The 19528-nt window shown below is 35.8% G+C and overlaps 1 pseudogene; it reads right to left on the bottom strand.

Annotated features, from left to right (window-relative positions):
* Positions 1-1719: 1719 nt before the first annotated feature.
* On the bottom strand, positions 1720-11692 carry LOC149749548 (zinc finger CCHC domain-containing protein 17 pseudogene; annotated as a pseudogene).
* Positions 11693-19528: the final 7836 nt, after the last annotated feature.

Genomic DNA, 19528 nt, shown 5'->3' with positions numbered 1-19528 from the left:
ACAACAGTGACTGAACAAATTCTTCAAAAAGTATCTCTAAGATGTTAACTATCCTTTAGAGATTACAATTTAATAAAGCACAATTAACTGGTTCTTTGGATTAGCTGTCAGTTGTGAATATGTATGTAGTATTGAAAAATGCAAATTTTTGGCATCTGATAATACAAAAATTGTTGACAATGCAGCTTAAAAAATAAATTTAAATATTCCTGATTTTGAAACTGGTATAATGGTTGCAGCTAAATGTCAGTTTTGTTGCCCTGATGATTATGCAGAAATGCATTAGTGCATTTTGCTTTTTCGATCAGGAATGTTTATATCAAATGCAGTTGTTCAGTTCAGACAAGCACATTTAGATTTTGACACAGGAGATGCATTTCTTCCATCACTGCATAAAGAACACAGAACACAAACAAAAATTAATGAAGCCATTATAGCTGTCCCAGCAATTACTGCTGATCCAAAGACAAACCACAGGCTGGAAAAAGTTGGAAGATGAACATTTAGGATTTCAGTTTTTCATCTAAGTAGTATAGTGAGAGCCTACGCACAATTCTGGAATGTGTAAGAAAATCAAATGTTATTTTTTCAGGAAATGAAACACCATAAATTTGACCAGATACTCTGCCATTTGGGTTTTTTCCCCTCTAGTAAGTACTGAGGAAAATGAGAAGTTAAATTAAGAGAAGGAAGATACTATGTATACAAAGATATTCACTTTAATTTATCTGCAATAGCTAAAGCTGGGAAAAATTCAATGCCCAACAGAGTGAAATAATGTAAGCATAGGACAATAACAGCTCATTGAACTGCCTGTACCCCAGTTCTGACCTCTTGTAAAATGCCAATAATACATAGAAAACTATCTACTCAACTATCTAATATTCCACTGCACCTCATACCCAAAAGTACTAAGTGCTTTTATATATTCTAAATCATAATCCTCAGAACAATTCTTTGAGACAAGTACTATTAACATCATTCTAACATATGATTAGTGAATTTAGAAAGACTTGGTGAGCTTATACAATGCACTCGATGTCATACAGCTCTTAAGTGATGAACTGGAACTGCAGCCACATCTACCAAGCCCATAACACTTCCTCTAGCACATTTCTAAACTAAATATTCTCCCCCTAAACGTTCTTTTTCCCTAACTTCCTTTTTCTGCTACCTGGACAACCACATTCAAATACTTGGCGTCATTTCCTTCCCCTAACAGTAAACTGAAATAACTCTTGTATCTTTCCTCCTCCATCATTCTCCCATTCCAAAAATCCTTATTACGTCTATGCTTGGAAACTGAAATTGTTCTGTTTCCTGTCTCGTTGACCCCAGTCTCTGCACGTCTTCAATCCATTCTATGACTATCTCATCTTCTTCCAGCTGATCCCCTCCACTGGCTTTGTTCCCTAAACCCTAACATGTAGAGGCTGAAGTGACTTGTTTGCTGTTCAAACCCCTCTTTAGTCTGTCCTCAAACAACATGGCAAAATTTCTCACCTACTGCTTTCATTTATACATTCTAATTTCCAAGTAAATTTGAAAAGGTATTGCTTTATTTACATCCTAAGTTTTTCTTCTTGTATGCTTTATTCTATTTCCTCATTCTGGAATTCTTTCTCATTTTACCCAATTCCTAATTTTCTCAGGTAAATGTAAATACCCTATGGAATAAAGATTTAAAGAAATTGCAATCAAACAGTCAAAGTGGGTGTCTCCAAATGGTGGGTGGGATTATGTTTATTTTAAATTTCCTTTTTTATATTCTAAGTTGTATATAATGGGCATTTATTTTCATCATTTGAAAATTATGTTATTAATGACTGTCAATATACAGTGAGCTGAGTAGAAATTAAAGGGAAAGGTTGACTGGAGCCATACATGTCTTCTTTTAAAAGACTTCAATGAAATCTAAGGCATATCTAAAGGCATATGTCAGTCGAGAAAGATGTGTTATAGATGTTACAATAAGATCACCCTGTTGAGAGGCTCTGGAATGTAAGAAGGAAGAGTAATTGGTTTGCTTGCTTCTTGTTTGGAAGAATGCATCATGGGATACTTATTGTGCTTAGACGGCAGGTCTAAGAATGTAGTCTGGGCACAGTGAGTTCATACATAGACTTGAGAGTAATCCAAGTGGAATAGATTTGGTTGTTCGATTATGAACACAGAAAATAATAGTGCAATTTGATTTGCACTTTATAAAGTCAATAGAAAGGTGTTAGATGACATCAGAAAAGAGATGGAAGTGATGATAAACTGTGCAGTAGCACAAGGCCATTCTTGCTGCTGTGCCCTCCTGAATACAGAGCGGGAAAATTTGCCTAATTATAATAGATTAAATTCACATTTGCAAATGTGGAATGAGAAACACCACGTACGGCTATCAAAAATAAATACTAGCCATTAGACTTCATAAATGAGCTAGAGTAGCATATTCAAATATAAGTTTGAAATGAACAGAGGAAAGGCCACATGAGCTTTAATATCAAATTATAGACCTCTAAGAACTTCAGGAATAAGGACTGCCACTTTCATTATATGATATGGGGAGGAGCAAATCATACCTCTGAGGATAATAGGCCTTTCTCACTGGTTACTTAGTTACTTGAAAGAAGTGTAAGGAAAAGAGGACTTTCTGCATAGATATATATACAATATATCAGAGAACAAATATATTACAATGCATTATACATTCATGAAGTTGTACCTGAAATTTTTCATTTTGTTCTCTCTGCTGGTCATGGGCGCAGAAGAAAGTGGCAATATTGAATTCTATTCAGATAGCGAGTCAAGCATTTAATGTAAGAGCTAATATTGTAAAATTTATTTCAAAAACATAGGAGATAAAAAATCTTAGAGAAAAATACATTAGAACACAAGTAATAGTAACCATGAAAGAAAAAAGGATACATTTCATTTTATCCAAGCTTAAAACTATTCATCAAAAATTATCATTAATAAAATGAAATGGTAAGCTAGACACTGATGAAAATATTTATAACGGATACACTTGTCAAAGAGCTCTTATAAATTAATAACAAAAAGACAAACCCACACTCAGTAAATCTCACCCTTCTGTAAGTAGGGAAAAAAAAAAAGGCAAACCCAATTTTTCAAAATGGGCAAAACCTTGAATAGACATTCACAGAAAAACCTAAATGAATAAATGGCCAATCAGCATATAAAAAGGTACCCAACATCATTAGTCATGAGGGAAATGCAAATCAAAACCACAGTGAGATCTCACTACATACCAACCAGAAGGTCCAAAATTAAGACTAACAATATCAAGTTGGGGCAAAAATGTGGAGCAATGGAAGCATTCATATATTGTTGGTGGGAGTTTAAAAAGGTACAACCACTTTGGAAAACTGTGTGGCAGTGTCTAAGGAAGTTAAGCATCACCTATTTTATGACTCAGCAATTCCACTCCTAGGTATATTCCCAAGACCAAAATGTATATGTCAGTAATAAGCCTTATACAAAAATATTCACAGCAACTTTATTCATAATAAGCCCAAAATGAAAACAACACAGATGTTTATCAGCAGGAGAATGGATAAACAAATGGTGGTATAATTTACACAAAAGGATATTATGGAGAAAATAAAAGGAAAAAACTACTGATACAACTGCTACTTGAAGAATTTCCAAGTATTTTGTCAAGCAAAAACAGCAACAAAAGAGTACATACTGTATGAGTTCATTTATGTGAATTCTAGAAACAAGCAATGATTTCTATCAGAATAGTGATGGCCTCTGGTGGGGGTAAAGGATGTGGATCGACTGCAAAGAGCCACAGGAAACCTTCTGTGGTGATGGGTATGTTTCATATCTTGATTTGGCTGACGAATGCATGGATGTATATATTTATACAAATTTCAGATATATACTTAAGATCTGTGCATTTTTGTATTTACATTGTCCCTCAACAACAACAAAATCAGAAAAAACTACTGAAGAGTGAACTTTAAGTAAACCTGGGCTTGTAAAAAAAAAAATACTAAAACAAAAAAAAAGATTTTAAATCCATGATCTAAATGAGAATAATGAAGTTACACCTCACTACTTGGCCTATTTCCACCTGCTCACCACTTTTGCTTCCATCTATTTGGCAAACTTGAACAACCTTTACACAGCGGAACAGACATTAATAAGAGGGAACTGAAGCCCAAGGGAACAGATTATTAAGTGCTGGCTTTGCCACTAACATGTTTTGTGATCTTGGGCAAGTCACTTCCTCTGGACCTCTGCTTCCTCATCAGTAATATGAGGACCAGGCTAGGTAATTTCTAAGGCTACTTCCAGCTCTAACTTTCTGTATATAACTCCAAATGTGAGTTCTGCTTCTTAATACAAAGAACAGCACCAGAGTTCTACGGTGACCTAATGAAAACATTTGGCAGCATCAGCAGACCTGAAATCTGGCAGATATTTCAAAATGTTGGGCTGCCAAGAAAAGCTTACCAAGGTCATAAGCCTATTACACAATGATATATTGGTCATGCTAGTGTTGACAGCATCTCATATGATCCCGTCCCAAATGCTGGTAAAGCAAGGCTATGAATGAGATCCAGGGATACCTAATTCTTTGTATGTAACCCTGTAAAGAGATTCGAGAAAAGACTTGGAAGCTGATATTAAGATCTGTTCCCAGTCCTTTGGAAAACCTTTTCAACTCATCTGAGCAAGCACTCAAGAAGGAACAAACAACCAATGTTCTAAATAAAAGCATTCCTGTAGGCTTAAAAAAGTTACAATACCATTAAATAAAACTCCTTTTTTTTAGGTTAGCCGTTTAATTTCCAATAGTAATAATAGGTTTGAGTGTCCTGAATGACTATATAAGATGCTGATTATTCTTCTCATTTATCAGATACTAATGTCTTCTACAGATTGGAAAAGGGATAGCTTGCCCACCTCCCAAAGCTATATGAAACCAATACAAAAGTACACCGAGTTCTGAAGACAAGACACAAATTTATTCATTCCTCAAGGGCATTTTTTAGTACATTTCAAAAATTGACTGTCCTGGGTAGTCTACATAATTTATCACTCATCTCCCAGAGCCCTTTCAGTCCAAGGAATAACAGGACCTTCTCATTCCTAAGGCATTCATGGTTAATGACTAAAGAATAAAGAACATTTTTAAAGCAAATCCAAAAGTGATTTCATAAAGGGCAAAGACTGGATTTCACATTTTTCTGCTAATCACATACATTCATCCTGGAGGCATTCTAAGTGTAATAAATAATACATATATCATTTTCTGCAAGGGCTGTTTGTTTGTCTATTCATTTATTTTGTAGTAAAAATAGCTTTCATTTTCTGGAGTATACCCTAACATCTAAAAATGACTCCAAATGTATGAGAAAGAATAGGAGAATGGAAAAACTCAAGACAAACACCTGACCATATTTCAATGCTGTGATGCAGAAATGATGGAGAGGCACAAAACTAGATCAAAATGTGCCAAGTAAATCTGATGGTTCTTGAAGCAGGATGTATTTCAAATTAATTTACACTTAAGTGCAGTCATTGAACAATAAAAATTATTTTGAAAAGAAGATATTTGGGGGTCTTCTCATAATTAACCTCAAAGAAGAATGGATTCTCACCAAATAAAATATTTCCATTTCATATATCACAATATGGAATTATAACTGAGAGCCACCTTAGGAAGATGAACTGTTTTAAGTACATCCTAGTTCTATTCCCTTTGTGTTACGTGGAACTTTTCTTGGATAACTAACTTTAGAGGCTTTTGCAAATATACATTGCTTTATTCAAAAAACATGTCTAAAAACCTTACTAAAGCAGGAACTCATTCAAAGCAAATTTCTTTAAGGACTGTTTTGTCTTTTCCCCATCCTGAAGGCTGTGGGCAGCGGAAGGAAAATCTGTGTTACTTCAGAATTTAAACGAGGTTCAAAAGCATTCTTAACACTGTCTTCCAATTGTACACATGTGTAGCTTAGTATAATTTTCAGGCTTCAATCGCAAAGACTTGAATTTTTTTTCCAGAAATTATAAGATTCTCTATAGAGCTGATGATAGTAACAGGATAGAGACGATGAATACTAGGAAAGTAACTGGGGCAGTAGAAGGATACCAAAAACAAGATAGCTTATTATGACTCTTAGAACAAGTAAGACTAATATGATAACAACTGCACTGATTATAATTTGCTTAGCTGTTGAGGCCCCCAGAAAAACCTGAATAACAGGATGTATCATGGAGTTTTCATAGTACAGTTTATTCTCATTATTTGGGGATCCCATATCTGCACATTCACCTACTCACTAAAATGTACTTATAAACCCCAACAACAATATCTGTGATGCTTTTGTAGTACTTTGTAGACATACACAGAGCTGTGAAAAATTTGAGGCATCCTACATCACATTCTCAGCTGAGGTCAACAAGACAATACTCTGCCTTCTCGTTTTAGGTGCAATGTAAACAAATATCTCTTTCATTGTCTATTTAGTACAACTTCTTTGCATTTTTGTCCTTTTTGTTGGTGATATTACTTTTTTTTTCTTTTTTTTTTTGGTGCCAGAAATTTAAGCAGAGACCTAAAATGGAACCAACTGACTAACACTACAGTAAAAAGAAAACAAAGCAATGATCTTGGCTTGAGCTGTCTGGTTCAGTGGTCTGGAGGAACGTCACACACAAGCTCAGTCACTGCAATCAATGTTTTCTGGCTGTCACTTCTAACATAGTAGAATCATGTTGGGGGGAATGGAAAAAGTGAGCACCACTTCTTCCCATGCTCTCCCTCCTACTGCCAGTCTCCCTCTGCCCCTGTGCTGGATGTAGCAGAGATCACCCACCAATCAGCCCTAACATCTGGGCAGGCCAACAGGGAAGGGATAATCACTCTGTTCTGCAACTACAGCCAGATTCACCTCCAAAACAGTACCTGTGGCTCTAGCTTGGACTCCTGTATTGGAATCTGGCTCTGGCAGTGGCAGCTAGAGAGGGTAATAGGACTCCTGCTGAATGAAGGAAGTTGGATGAACGAATGGGTGAGCTGCAGGGGTCACCTGCAAAGGGATGAGGAGTGATAAGGAAAAAACTCGTTCAGGCAGATGCTTTTGATATCTATCTCTGAAACCTGCCTGTGGCACGAAGGGAAGCCATCTCCCATGGGAGAGAAGTCAATGGGGTGGGAGGCCATATTCTCACGACTGAGTCTTTCCAGGAGCCAGGGCTTCAAGGCACAAGGCTCCTGGTTCCTTCTCTCAACCAACCCCTCTACTCTTTCCACTCTCCCTCACTGTACTTCTTCTTTTTCTTCTTCTTTGCTGCCTTGCTGTCTTTTGACGCATGCCTTGCCTTCTTGCCTGTATCATTCTCAGAGTCTGAGCTGTCAGTCAGATAACTTTCTGTCTATATGTTTCTTTTTTTGCTTTTCTTTCTTTTTCTAGAAGAATTTCTCATGGGGTCAGGCTTTTCAAACTGTGCTAACTTTGCCTCTTCCTTCTCCTCTTCCTCCTCAGGTATCAGAGAGTACTTGGTCCCACCTGGTTGCATGAAATAATCCTTTGCAAAGTGGCCTTTACAGCCACACTTCTTGCAGGTAGTGTTCAGGACAGCCTCAAGGGTGATCTTCTGCCCAGTGTAATCCTGGAAGGCCACGTCTCTTCTTGCTCAGTGATAACACTGTTGGGGTCAAGGTCCTTCCCAGTCCCTTGGTTGACAACTTTCATGGAGAGGAATACGTTTATGCTATCATTTTTCATCTCTCAGCCAATAAGCTTCACCCACACTTTGTCTCCAACGTCTACTCTCTCAGAGAGCTCATCCACGTGACAGGATGACATGTGAGCTCCATGGACCAGACCTTGCTCCCGACAGCCTGGGATTTTGATAAAGTCTCCATAGTCTGTCACCATAGCAACTCTCCTTGGAAAATAGTGTAGGGAGAAGGCAAGCTCTCCATGGTCTTGGGTCTTCCCGAATCATCCTTAATATTCTGTGGTTCCTCCATTTATCTTCTGCTAAAGCTAATTCAAGCGTCTTGGTGTCAGCGTCAGGTCTCCCAGCTGCAGCATTGCTCAAAACACCCTGATACTGCTTCTTAAAATGCCTTCCAAGCATGTGCTGAAGTGTCGTCTGGTGCTCCTAAGCACAAGAAGGCTCTTATATGCCTTACAGAGAAAATAAGTGTGTTAAATAACCTTCATAAAGACATGAGTTATAGTTCTATAGCCAGGGAGTTCAATGTTAATGAAACAACAATATATATTAAATTAGGGACAGGACAGGAATAAAGACGCAGATGTAGAGAATGGACTTGAGGACACGGGGAGGGGGAAAGGTAAGCTGGGATGAAGTGAGAGAGTGGCATGGACATATATACACTACCAAATGTAAAATAGATAGCTAATGGGAAGCAACCACATAGCACAGGGAGATCAGCTTTGTACTTTGTGACCACCTAGTACAAAGTTGGGATAGGGAGGGTGGGAGGTAGACGCAAGAGGGAGGAGATATGGGGATATATGTATACGTATAGCTGACTCACTTTGTTATAAAGCAGAAACTAACATACCATTGTAAAGCAATTATACTCCAATAAAGATGTTTTTTAAAAAATTAGGTATTTTTATATAGAAACATACATAAAACAATGATATGTATTGATTATTTGATGAAAATGTTGCGAGCAGAAGCTCACAAGAACTTACTCCCATATTTCTCCTAGGAGAAATGATTGAGTATTCATTCAGTGTTTGCAAACACTTTTTATAAAATGTGACCACAGCAAATAATGAGATCAACTGTAAACATATCCATTACAATAAAAATAACAATAGTGTAAAAATTATTCTCATGCTAGAAGGCTTAGTCAACTGCTGATAGAAACTAAAATTATTTTTAAATATTGTTATTTTATTGTATGATAAAATTATGCCTATAGTAAAAATTATTTAAAATGGAGACAAACAACAAAAGATCAGAAAGAGAAATTAAGGAAACAATCCCATTTACCATCACAACAAAAAGAATAAAATACCTAGGAATAAACCTACGTAAGGAGGCAACACACCTGTACCCAGAAAACTATAAGATACTGATGAAAGAAATCAAAGATGACACAAACAGATGGAGAGATATACCATGTTCTTAGATTGGAAGAATCAACATTGTGAAAATGACTATACTACCCAAAGCAATCTACAGAATCAATGTAATCCCTATCAAATTACCAATAGCATTTTTCACAGAATTAGAAAAAAAAAATTTTACAATTTGTATGGAAGCACAAAAGACCCTGAATAGCCAAACCAATCTTGAGAAAGAAGAATGGACCTGGAGGAATCAGGCTCCCTGACTTCAGACTATACTACAAAGCTAAAGTAATCAAGACAGTATGGCACTGGCACAAAAACAGAAATATAGATCACGGGTACAGGATAGAAAGTCCAGAGATAAACCCACACACCTATGGTAACCTAATCTATGACAAAGTAGGCAAGAATATACAACAGAAAAGAGACAGTCTCGTCAGTAAGTGGTGCTGGGAAAACTGGACAGCTACATGTAAAAGAATGAAATTGGAACATTCCCTAACACCATACACAAAAATAAACTCAAAGTGGATTAAAGACATAAATGTAAGGCCAGACACTATAAAACTCTTAGAGAAAAACATAGGCAGAACACTCTTTGACATAAATCGCAGCAAGAGCTTTTTTATCCACCTCCTAGAGTAATGAAAATAAAAACAAAAAAAAAAAACCAAATGGTAACTAATTAAACTTAAAAGCTTTTGTAGGGCTTCCCTGGTGGCACAGTGGTTGAGAGTCCGCCTGCCGATGCAGGGGACACAGGTTCGTGCCCCGGTCTGGGAAGATCCCACATGCTGTGGAGCAGCTGGGCCCGTGAGCCATGGCTGCTGAGCCTGTGTGTCCAGAGCCTGTGCTCCGCAACGGGAGAGGCCACAACAGTGAGAGGCCTGCATACCGCAAATAAATAAATAAATAAAAGCTTTTGTACAGCAAAGGAAACCATAAGCAAAACAAAAAGACAACCCTCAGAATGGAAGAAAATATTTGCAAATGAAGCAACCAACAAGGGATTAATCTCTAGAATATACAAACACTCATGCAGTTTAATATCAAAAAACAAAAAAAAAACCCAATCAAAACTTGGGGAGAGATCTAAATAGACATTTCTCCAAAGAAGACACACAGATGGCCAAAAAGCACATGAAAAGATTCTCAACATCGTTAATTATTAGAGAAATGCAAATCAAAACTACAATAAGGTATCACCTCACACTGGTCAGAATGGCCACCACCAAAAATCTACAAACAATAAATGCTGGAGAGGCTGTGGAGAAAAGGGAACCTTCCTACACTGTTGGTGGGAATGTAAACTGGTATGGCCACTATGGAGAACAGTATGGAGGTTCCTTAAAAAACTAAAAGTAGAACTACCATATGACCCAGAAATCCCACCCCTGGGCATATATCCAGAGAAAACCACAATTCAAAAAAAGATACATGCACCCCAACGTTCATTGCAGCACTATTTACAATAGCCAGTTCATGGAAACAACCTAAATGTCCATCAACAGAGAACTAGACAAAGAAGATGTGTACATATATACAATGGAATATTACCCAGCCATAAAAAAGAACAAAATAATGCCATTTGCAGCAACATGGATGGACCTAGAGATTGTCATCCTGAGTGAAGTAAGTTAGACACAGAAAGACAAATATCACATGATATCACTTATATGTGGAATCTAAAAAAGGAGGGGATACAAATGAACTTATTTACAAAACAGAAGTAGAGTGATGGATGTAGAAAGCAAACTTACGGTTATGAGGGGATTGGGGGGAGGGAGGGATAAATTGGGAGACTGGGACTGACATATACACACTACTATATATAAATAAATAACTAATAATAACCTGCTGTATAGCACAAGGAACTCTACTCAATACTCTGTAATGGCCTACATGGGAAAAGAATCTTAAAAAAAAAAAGAGTGGATATTTGCATATGTATAACGTTCACTTTACTGCACACCTGAAACCAACACAACACTGTAAATCAACCATACCACTAAAATTTAAGAAAATTAACTTTAAAAAATAAACTATTGTTTTAAATAACTTTAAAACAACAAAATAAATGCAAAAGTTTTCATAATGCTACCATCAGAGAAAACTACTGCCAACATTTTGACGTTTAAATTTAGAGAAGAGTTTATATATATATATATAAATATATATACACATATATATATATACACACATACATATGCATATAGTGATATAAGCTGATATTTTCACTTAACTTCTTGTGTATCTTTCTATCAATAAATAGTTTAATGGTTACCTGGTATTTTACATAGTTTATTTTACTAATCTTCATACTATATGTATTTAAGTGGTTTCACAGAGCAATACACACACCCTTTTTGTTATTATAAATAAGACATTACAATAAAGGTATTTGTTTATATAATTTGGTAAACTTGTACAATTGTTTGCTTGGGGGGAAAATTAGAAATGAACTTGTTAGGTTGTTTCAGAGGTTTTGATAGTTGTCAAAATATACTCAATGTCAGACAAAATAACATTCCCACTTCAGTGCGTGAAAGTGGCTTCCCTACACTGTTACTAAATCTACACATTGAAATGAATGTTTTCTCATATGCCCTGATGGACAAAAATGTGGCTCTAATTTGAAGATTAATTCTATTAATTTGAACATATTTCCATACTTATTTGGACACTTTTACATTCCTGTTAAATGTGTTTTCACAAATTTCTACTAGTCAGCTGTTGAATTCATCTTTTGTTCATTAGTTTGTAAGAAATCATTTTTTGTTAATGGATATTCTTACCATATATGTTGCAAGCATTTTTTTTCAGTGCAGTGGTTAACTTACTTTGATAATACCTGTATTTTGTTTCTTTATATTTGGTGGTAAAGAATTAAATTGTCATATAGTCAAAATCATTTAAACTTTTTTGTTACTACTTTTGACATCATGTTTCCCAAATTATACAAATATCTCACTACATATTTCTGGTACTTTTGTGATTTAAATTTTTATATTTAATAACTTGTAACTAACATTAATTCATCTGCAAGTAGCTATTGAGTAAAATATGTAATGTTGAGAATCTAGGGTTTCATCAACAGTTTATTTCCAGGTTAATAAGAGTTTTAATCAGGAATTAAATCAATTTAGTTAACTTAAAGATTATTAAATGCATTTTCAGCATCTGTCATTGGATCACAAGGGGTTTCTTCCTCTCATTTATATTTATGTGATGACTTATTTAAATACTTTTTCTCAAACTATTCCAAAAAACTGCAGAGGAAGAAATCCAAATAAGTCCAAACTTATTCTACAAGGCCAGTATCACCCTGATACCAAAAGCAGAAAAAGAGAAGGAAGAAAGGGAGGGGGGGGGGAGGAAAAAAAGAAAAGATGTTCTATAATATAGTGACCAATCCTCTTCACAAGGGTCAAGACCATAAAATACAAAGAAAGACTGAGAAACTCTTATACATTGGAGGAGACTAGGGAAACATGATAACTATTTGCAATATGAGATACTGGGCTGGATCCTGAACCAGAAAAACAAAAATAAATGAAATATCTGGTGAAATCTGAATAAATTTTGTAGTTTATCTAATACTATCATACCATGGTTAATTTCTTATCTTTGATAGAGTCTTGTGATTATATAAGATGTTAACATAAGGGGAAGCTGGGTGAAAAGTTTCAGAAACTCTATTACTTTTGAAATTCTTCCATTAATCTAAAATTATCTCAAAACTTAAAATCACCTTAATTTGATAAAAATATACATATAAATTTCACATAGATATATATACCTAATAAAATACTAATCTAATAACAAATCTACATTCAATTAGTCCTCAACATTCTAACCACTCAAAATTCTAAAATTTCTTTCAGCCATAAAGATTTGTTCCTGATCTGGAATGCATGAAAACAGAATCTGTATGTAGGTCAGATTTTATTCAATATCATACACAAATCACCCTGTAGGAATTTGGGTTCACAGAATTGGTAAAAGAAAATGCTGATACTCTAGCTACTGCTATTAATAAAGTCCTTTGTCTTTGACCCAAGAGTCTCATGTCTTCTGCCAGCATTTGTAAAACTGCAGCAAGCCTAATTTGCTAGCTTGCAAGTTGAGTAAAAATATCATCCTCTTAAGAGTTCCTAACATGTTCAGTTCTACTTTCTTGCACACAAAGAACAGTAATACAGGTGCTAAAATAATCAAATGCCTAAAGGTGCTTAGCAAGTGATGTAAATAAATGAAGAAGGCCAGATGGAGATGGTGACAAACTAGAGAGTTCACTGCTTTTTAAAAGGCACAATTGCCATTCCAACTTATTATTGTGGACCCAGTGCTACCCAATTGTCTGATATTTTTATGAGAAGACAAACCTTTTATATAAGTAACACCTAAGTTTGAAATGTTGATAAACTAATTTTAAAAATCCCAAATCATGTCGTGGACTCAACAAATAGGTCTATAGATCAATGCTGCCATGGATATTTCTACCTTGGTCTACATGTTAGATGTCAAAAGACAAAGGTCTAGTTTCTTCTGCTTATGGACTACATAAGGTAATCCATTTACAAACTTTCTATATTTTCCCTCATTTCAAATCAGTTCCATATTGATAGAATACGCAGAAGAGGTCCTTTCACAATTTGTTCATTAGACTCACCCTACTTTTGATAGAGAAAGTGACAGGAACATACAGCATAGTAGAGAAATTCAGGAAAAAGAAATTAAACTATCAAATTCTCAGGATAGACCTATTTTTTGCCTTCATGATCTGTCTTTGCAAAAAATAAGGCCTGCAGTTTCAGGGAAAATGAAACACTGTATTTTGTTTATTGGTTATTCAATCAGATATGCACCACTGAGTCTTTAACATATTTTAGCTGCTCTACATTTGCTAGCTAAAGATAAAGAAAATGTATATTAAAATAAGATGCTGGTAAGAACATCAAAGATTGAATGAAAATTTGGGCTGCTCCATTTTGCAGTATAAAAATGCCTAACTCTAGAATTTTCTCACAATTTGGATATCTGATTTTGCATTGATGCTTTTTATATAATATAGTAATCTCCCATAACAAATGGAAATATTGTCTAAGATTTTCATAAAAACTATTCCACACTAAATCTGTGGGATTTCAAAGAAGATATGATATCATTCAAGTATTATTTATTTCAAAAGCTTTAAACCCAAAAGCAATACTTACAAAGGAATAACAAATTATAATAACAAGTTCATATCCAAGGAAACCAAATTTTGCATTTTAAAAACAATCTTACATTCTGAGTTATTGGGTAGCTCAATGGGCCAGCAAAACAAGCCTCTTTTTTATTTGTCAAGTGTACTCTGCTCTCTCCAACCACAGACCTGCTGCTCTGCTACTCCATGAGATACTCTCTCCACCCCTCCCTACCTGTGCCTGGTCTTCCATCAGAACTCAGCTCACTTGCCATTGTCACAAGAAAGCCTTCTATGACTTCCCTCTGCTGTCAAATTACTTTCGCTCTATCATAGCCCTGCCAGTCCACTCTTTATAACACTCACCACAGTTGTGGTTATTAGAATACTGTCCTTATTCCAGCTGGACTGTAATACGCAAGAAGACAGGATCCATTTCTGTTTTTATTTTCCACTGAACCCTCAATTCCAAGCAGAGTTTTTTTACATATAGTAGACAGTCAAGTCAAAATTAAGTATATAAATAAACCAAGTCCAAATTCTAAGATGCTAGTCCTAAGTCTCTCATTATCAACTGATCTCCGGAAAATCACTTAGTTTCTTCACCTGAAGAAAGAAGAGTAAAATAATAGGGTTGTTTTGATGAATATAAAAATGTTAGACTGTGGATGACAGTTGCCATTTTTATAGCCTCATGGTGATATTTAAATTATTTTGCTTTGGGTGAATATTTTCAATATAATCCTAATGCATTTAAAGGGATCATATACGACTAGTAAAAATACAATCCATACATTTGTAAACTGTACAATGTTTTTTAGTATGTTCAAGATGTGCAGAACTGCCACCACAACTTTAGAACATTTTTAACACTAAAGCCTATTTTGTCTGATATTAAGGTAGCCAGTGCACTCTTCTTATGGTTGCAGTTTGCATAAATCTTTTTCCCTTCCTTTTACTTTTAATCTGTTTGTATCTTTGAATCTAAAGGGTTTCTCCTGTAGATAGCATATAATTGGATCTCAATTTAATTAAATTGTCCTTGTTTACAAGAATGGTTTTTGACTTCAGTATTTGAGATTTGTTCTAATCCAAAGTGAGTTCTTCTTTTAGACATATCTGGAATAACATTAAGCATATCAACATTTACGTCAGATAGGGTCCGAGAAGGAGAAGAGAAAGAAGAGCATCAAAAATGTATTTTATTAAATTGTGGCTGAAAACTCTCCAAACCTGAAGTAGGAAACAGATATCCGGCTACAGGAAGCCCAGATGGTCCCAAACAAGATGAACCCAAGGCATTTAATTAAAATAGCAAATGTTAAAAAAATAAAGAGAATTCTAAAGGCAACCAGAGAAAAAGTCATATAAAAGGGAACCCCCTAGGGCTTCCCTGGTGGCGCAGTGGTTGAGAGTCCACCTGCGGGTGCGGGGGACGCGGGTTCGTGCCCCGGTCCGGGAGGATCCCACATGCCGCGGAGCGGCTGGGCCTGTGGGCCATGGCCGCTGGCCCTGCGCGGCCGGAGCCTGTGCTCCGCGGCAGGGTGGGGCGGGGGGCTGCGGCAGTGAGAGGCCCGCGTACTGCAAAAACAAAAAAAACAAAAAACAAAAACAAAAGAAAAAAGGGAACCCCCAAAAGCTATCTTTTCTTTAGAAACTTTGCAGGCCAGAAGAGAGTCGCATGATATATTTAAAGTGTTGAAAGGAAAAAACCTGAAACCTAGGATGCTCTACACAGCAAGATATTCACTTAGAATTGAAGGAGAGATAAAAGCACTTCTCAGACAAGCAAAAACTGAAGGAGTTCATCAATAATAAACCTACCCTAAAAGAAATGTTAAAGGAGCTTCTTGAAGTGAAAAAGAAGAAAGAATCTACAGGAAAGGAAAAACTCCCAAAGCAAAATACCCTTCTCCAAGACCCATTATTTTAAAACTGTCAAAACTTAGTGATAAAGAATTTTAAAGGCAGCTAGGGAAAAAAGAGAGTAACCTACAAAGGTACCCCCACTAGGCTATCAGCAGATTTCTCAGCATCAACTTGATAGGCCAGGAGAGAGTGAATGACATACTCATAATATTGAAAGATAAAAACTGTCAGCCAAGCATACCCAGCAAAGTTATCCATTAGATATAAAGGAGAAATAAAGGCTTTCTCAGAAAACCAAAGCTGAAGGAGATTACCACCACTAGACCTGCCTTACAAGAAATGTTCAAAGGAGCCCTTCTACCTGAAATGAAAAAACAAAAGTACACAAAACTTTGACTAGGGCGATAAGTACACAGAATCAGAAAATTCCAACTCCATATCAGAATAGATTGTCAAACAATTATAACTTAAATGGGGGGGAGCATTATGAATAACTATAGCTACTTTAATTCGGTAACAAACTCACAACATAAAAACAGACAAGGTGACAAAAAAAACATAGAGGGAGGAAGGGGAAAAGAAGAGAACCTGTAAAGCAAATGAAGAAAAGATGCTATCAGCAGAAAAAGGACTATTTTATCTATGAGACATTTCATACAAAGCCCATAATGATAACAAAACAAAAATCTAAAGCAACACAAAAGAGGAAACTGAGAAAAAAAAATCATAGAAAACCACAAAACTAAAATGGTAGAGAGAAACACGAGGAAAAAGAAATGATATAGCGACCAGAAAACAAAATATAAAATGGCAGCGCTAAGTCTTCAAACATCAATAGTCACCCTAAATGTAAGTGTATTGATTTCACCAGTCAAAAGACAGAGTGGCTTGATGGATTAAAAACAAGACCCAACTATACGCTGTCACCAGGAGATTCATCTCAGCTCTAAAGAAAACACAGGCTCAAAGTGAAGGGATGTAAGATGATACTCCAGGCAAATGGCAGCAAAAGAAATTGGGTGTAGCCATACTTATTAGACAAAACAGATTTCAACCCCCCAAAAAGGTAACAAGAGACAAAGATGGGCATTATTTAATGATAAGGGGAACAATCCATCAATAAGACAACATAGCATTTATTAATATATATGCACCTAACATGGGAACACCAAAATATATAAAGGACTTTTTAACAGACCTAAAGTGAGAAATCATCAGCAAGACAATAATAGCAGAGGATTTTAACACCCCACTTATATCAATGGATAGATCAGACAGAAAGTCAGCAACAAAAATGAGCCTTAAATGAAACATTAGATCAGATAGTCTCAATAGATATCTACAGAACATTCCATCCAAAAGCAGTAGAATACATATTCTTCAAGTGTACGTGGAACATTCTCAAGGATAGACCATATTTTGGGACACAAAACAAGTCTCAAATTTAAGACTGAAATCATATCAAGCATCTTTTCTAACCACAAGGGTATAAAACTAGAAACCAACTACAAGAAAGCTGGAAAAATTACAGACATGTGAAGACTAAATAACATGCTACTGAACAACTACTGGGTAAAAAGCAATCAAAGGAGAACTCCAAAAATACCTGAAGACAAAAGAAAATGAAAATATGACATACTAAAACCTACGGAATGCAGCAAAAGCAGTACCAAGAGTGAAGTTTATAGCTCCACAGGCCTACTGAAGAAACAAGAAAAACCTCAATCTAACTTTCCAACTAAAGGAACAAGAAAAAGAAGAATAAAACCCAAAGTCAGAAGGAAGGAAGGAAATAATAAAAATCAGAGCAGAAATAAATGAAAGAGCCTAAAAAGACAATAGAAAAGATAAGTAAAACTAAGAACTGGTTCTTTGAAAATTTTAACAAAATTGACAAGCCTTTACCTAGACTAAGAAAAAGAGAGAGAAGACGCAAATAAAACAATCAAAAATGAAAGAGGTGGGCTTCCCTGGTGGCGCAGTGGTTGACAGTCCACCTGCCGATGCAGGGGACGCGGGTTCTTGCCCTGGTCCGGGAAGATCCCACATGCCGCGGAACGACTGGGCCCGTAAGCCATGGCCGCTGGGCCTGCACATCCAGAGCCTGTGCTCCGCAGCGGGAGAGGCCACAGCAGTGAGAGGCCCGCGTACCACAAAAAAAAAAAAAAAAAAAAAAAAAGAAAGAGGAGAAGTAAGATATAACAGAAATGCAAAGGACTATAAGAGACTATTAATAGCTATACACCAACAAATTGGACAATCTAGAAGAAATGGATAAATTCTTAGAATCATACAACCTTCCAAGACAGAAAATCTGAATAGACTGATCACTAGTAAGAAGATTGAAACATTAATGGAAACCTGTCAAAAAAACAACAGTCCAGGATCAGACAGCTTCACTGGTAAGTTCTACCAAATATTCAAAGAAGAATTAATACCTATTCTCAAATTCTTCCTAAAAAATGAAGATAAGGGAACTCTTCTGAACTCATTTTATAATGCCATCATTTATCCTAATACCAAAACCAGGCAAGGACAAAACAACAACAACAAAAAAAGGAATTATAGGCCAGTATCTCTGATGAACATAAATGCAAAAATCCTCAACAAAATATCAGCAAACTGAATTCAACAATACTTTAAAAGGATTATACACCATGATCAACCGAGATTCATTCCAAGGATGCAAAGATGGTTCAACAACCATAAATCAACGTGATATACCGCATTAACAAAGGATAAAAATTATATGACCATCTCAATAAATGCGGACAAAGCATTTGACAATATTCAACGTCCATTTATGATAAGAACTCTCAAAAAAATGGGTACAGAAGGGACATACTTGAACATAAAAAGAGACCATATATGAAAAAACCCTCAGCTAACATCATACTCAATGGTGAAAAACTGAAAGCTATCCCTCTAAGATGAGGAACAAAATAAGGATGCGCACTCTCACCACTCTTATTAAACATAGCATTGAAGTCCTAGCCAGAGAAATTAGGTAAGAAAAAGAAAAAGCATTCAAATTGAAAAGGAAGAAAAACTGTCCATTCTTGCAGATAACATGATTTTAAATAGAAAGAACTCTAAAGACTCCACCAAAAAACTACTGGAACTAATATATACAGTAAAGTTGCAGGGTACAAAATAAATATGCAAAAATCTGTTGTGTTTCTATACACTAACAATGACCTATCAGGAAGAGAAACTAAGAAAAATGATCCCATTTACAACTGCAACAAAAAGAATACCTGGAAATAAATCTAACAAAGGAAGTGAAAAACATGTACACTAAAAACTGTAAGACACTGTTGAAAGAAATTAAAGAAACAAAGAAATGGAAAGATATTCTGTGTTCATGGATTGGAAGAATTAA

The sequence above is a fragment of the Delphinapterus leucas genome, chromosome 3 (genome assembly GCF_059928025.1).
Source record: "Delphinapterus leucas isolate spDelLeu-1000000601 "Yukka" chromosome 3, BTC_Dleu_Yukka2, whole genome shotgun sequence".
In the NCBI taxonomy this organism is placed as follows: Eukaryota; Metazoa; Chordata; class Mammalia; order Artiodactyla; family Monodontidae; genus Delphinapterus; species Delphinapterus leucas.
Note: the sequence above shows the minus strand (reverse complement) of the source record. Positions and strands in the feature narration are given on the sequence as shown.